Source organism: Triticum aestivum, unplaced genomic scaffold, assembly GCF_018294505.1.
Source record: "Triticum aestivum cultivar Chinese Spring unplaced genomic scaffold, IWGSC CS RefSeq v2.1 scaffold187267, whole genome shotgun sequence".
NCBI classification, from domain to species: Eukaryota; Viridiplantae; Streptophyta; class Magnoliopsida; order Poales; family Poaceae; genus Triticum; species Triticum aestivum.
The window spans coordinates 1-3,823 of NW_025233836.1; the positions used below are offsets into that span (position 1 = coordinate 1).

General features: G+C 39.9%; 1 long non-coding RNA gene across 1 annotated transcript; it reads right to left on the minus strand.

Moving 5' to 3' along the window:
• Positions 1-55: 55 nt before the first annotated feature.
• On the minus strand, positions 56-3,485 carry LOC123176112 (uncharacterized). The gene is made up of 4 exons (XR_006488359.1): positions 1,845-3,485; positions 1,695-1,769; positions 816-1,512; positions 56-699 (listed from the first exon to the last, which is right to left on the minus strand). It is a non-coding gene; the product is annotated as an uncharacterized lncRNA (long non-coding RNA).
• Between the last annotated feature and the right edge of the window lie 338 nt (positions 3,486-3,823).

Sequence of the window (3,823 nt, forward strand, 5' to 3'; positions counted from 1 at the left end):
TTTCTTGATTTAGATTCTTTGTTGTGCATCAGTGCAAAAAATGTATTGTCATTTTGGGGGAGATACATCTTTGAGCTGTTGGGCATGACGTTTAGAACAGGATGTTCTTGCTGATGTCCTGTTTCGACTCGGAGGCATATCACAGAAGATGGATCAACACTGGGGGCAAGGGTTTAGATCAAAACCGGACCTCTTGAAAAGAGCATGATAATAAGTAGGTAGGGTGATGAAATTATGAAAGCAGGTGGGGTCGAGCAAGACAGACATCCATGGAAATAACTTAAGAGTGACAAGGTTGAGGGTACATAACAGTGACAAGGTTGAAGGTACATAATGCAAACTGACAAACTACATATTATGGAAATCGCAGTGGCTAGTGATATGGTGGTTCAGGCATAATCTGGCTTGCTAAGAGTCGAATACAGAGTCGGATGGTGCCAAGACTAGATAGTGCATCATGGGAGAGTGTGGAGAATTTGCCCTGGAGCTTCATGCACTCGTGCGTATCCATCTTGGTTTTGGAGACATTATGTTGTGCAAGCATGCATACGGGGTGTCAAAAAAGGGTTGAACTGGTTTACACAAAGATAAAACTGAATTGTGCTATCGAGGCTACAAACTGACCTTCGTGAGCAGCAACTTCAACTTGACCCGTCAAAGTGTCGGGCGATATGGATGACGCCGGCCCCAGATTCGTCCCTGCATAATGAGTGGCATAGTGTTGTTTCAGGTTTTGTATGCATGATAAAAAAAATTGCCGTACACTAACTGGGACCAAGAGAGGTACCCAGAGAAATTGTGCATGCTCTCTTCACCTTTGACCAGCGTTAACCAGTTATGGTTTTGTTTGGACTGCAGTTCTTCATCCCAGTACCATGCCCAGAAGGCTGGGTAATCATTGTATGGGGCATGGTAACGAAAGCGATCAATTTTTTCGACCCTTTTGTAAAGAACAAATGCATTCCAGCACCATGGCAAGGCGCGGGACATGGCCATTGCACGGAAGCACCAGACTACTTTTGTTCAAATGCTTCAATGAATATTATGCTGGTTGGCCAATGAGCATGGATGATTGGGGGCTCCAGTTCGCACCTCTGTCTGACACCAATTTCTCTAGGTACCTCTCTTGGTCCCAATTAGTGCACGCCAATTTTTTTGGCAAGGTCCCATCAATGCTTTGTGACATGTCAAGAATGTGCGCCTCAATTCACTACTGACCTCCCTGTTAGTTCTAGTGAATTGTTTCTTATTCGTAGAGACAAGTTGATGCGTGTGCTGACAGACGAATCGGAGGACCTCATAGTTTCCATCATCTCTTCTCCTCAAGCTAATCATGGCCTCACAACCACAACTAGTTAGCTTTTTGTTTAAAAAAACTAGTTAGCTTTACTTTCTTCCTCGACTTCTTCACATGACAGTTCAATACAGTTTTCTCCTCCCTCCATGCTTTCCATGCACAAGTAAAACGCTTCCATACTGGTATTACCATCACTCCCCTTATGTTGTGTAAATCTGTGAACCAAAAACCCAACCACATGAGCATAACGTGTGTAGAACACCTCACCATCCTCCCATTTATCAAACAACATGCCAATTATGGGCTGTAAGCTTTCATGACACTCAGGCTCATATGTTGTGCCCTGGACCATTAAGTAAAATTTGTACTTATATACTAAACATTGAATAATACTTACATGGATCGGCATGCTACTTCTTTTCCTTGGTGTACTGTAACTATCTATACTGCCGGAAACCAACTCCTTTGCATCCTTTCAAAGAAGGAAAAATAAATACATGATATGATACAACAACACAAAATTATTTAATTGACACAAACTATATACCGTGAAACTGCTATTGGCATCATCTTCCAGCGCAACTGTAGCAGTAGATTCTACGCTCTGACCAATGCTCTCCATCTGCTCCAGCATGGACTGATTGTTGCAAATGAAATATGAAAATAAATATCTAGACATCAGCCGGTAACACTGCTGGAACATGCAAATAACGTATGCTTAACTAAGCTGGCAATTAGCTATAACAAGCATCTGAACTAAATGCAGCCGTAGCATATAAATTTGAAATGGCAAGAACTTGGACAGCAGTACAACACTGCTGGCACGTACATAGGCAACAAAGTAGCAGTGGGTGTGTATAATGACAACAAAGTCAATGTATCTCTTCACTGAAGGAACTGGTTCCATGCTCTCGTACTATTTTCGAATGCACAAAATGTTTTGAGGCATCAATTCATGATCGACTGTTGGTGTGGAAGCTTATGCACCTTCAAATATCAATGCCTTATGTATCACTAGTGAAGCACAATAATAAAGAAATATTTGGCTTAACTAACTGATATGGAAAATAATACTAATATATAATGACATTTGCTACTTCACTCTATGTGCAACTCCCTAATGTTGGCCAGGGTAGAATTTGTACCCGGAGGATCAACAAGTCTTATATAACAAATTGTGTAGTAGCATAGCAATGCATAGAACGATAAGAAATTTCATTACAATACATTCTCTTCTGCATCGTGGGTATTTGTTTCGGATATCAATATCTTGAGCTCTCATAACGTAATGATCTTAAATATCTTGAGCTCCCAGAATTAGCAAACTAAGCTACTGACGTTCACTCCTGTTTGTCCTCACCCTGCACACAAGAGTAGATGTGACCACTGGTTGCCAAAAATATGTAATCAACTGCACCCAGCTTTTATGCAGTGCTTCAGATCGTCGTTCATTTGCTATCTAGCATTTTCCATGTAAACAGTTTTCCATACAACCACATGACACAGAACAGCTTTTTGTAATTAATTCTATGATTCCTACTATTTTCCATCTTTACTTTAAAGGTGTGTTCTCAGTTCAATGTTTTATATTCAAAAACTAAAACCAAACTTAATTGCTTTTACAAGATGGATAATTCAATCCCATTTGTTATTTTCAGGTCAGTGTCTCCACTCCGGAAAAACAATTTCAACTTATTTGCTTGAAGCACCAGGCTGACAGTAAGAAATTCAATACCGCCACAACATATTTAATATGCAGTCATAATATAGAAGCTGCCTATAGTTGTCAGATGTCCAGTACTCCAGTTTACTATGGTTTCGCCCAGTTGAATTCCACATTGAATGATGAGAACCATTCCAAGCGTTAATTGACATCAGCTACCTATAATTCACATATTAGTATACAGGTGATTTTTTTCCTAATGTCTGTTAACCACAGTTGCCTACAGCCAGTCCATTCCAAAAATGCAATTCAAGCTAGACCACTCAAGCACACTATTTTAAAGTTCATATCCACTGTCTAATGTCTATCACAAATCACGCATGAGCAATTGATTATCATCGTGTCCATCCTGGAGTTTTTGGATCAATCTGACCACTCGATTGCATTAAAACTGGCGGTCTCAACCTTAGAGAATAGGGTTTCTAGTCTGTACTTAATGGAAGGTGCGTGTTCAAATAGAGAAACTGCCGGCAAAGTAAGCTTTCACAAAATTAAAAACCATACTGCTGCATTGCAGCCAACATTTTTCTAAGTTCTTTTATTAGTGTTGCCAATCCTGTTGTAGTGTAACAATAACTACAAAACATCATTCAGCTGTATTATATCAGATGAGTAGTCCCGACGTAGCACACAATAGAAAATGAATACCAAATTATGGACAGCTTGCCACATTCTGTCAAATTGGTACTCCGGCCCACACTAACTCCATTACTCATAACAGCAAACCAATGTTGATATAATTATGTATTTTAGTACAGAGACAACACTATGTTGCTACAGCTTTTTGAAGCGAATTGAGGCAT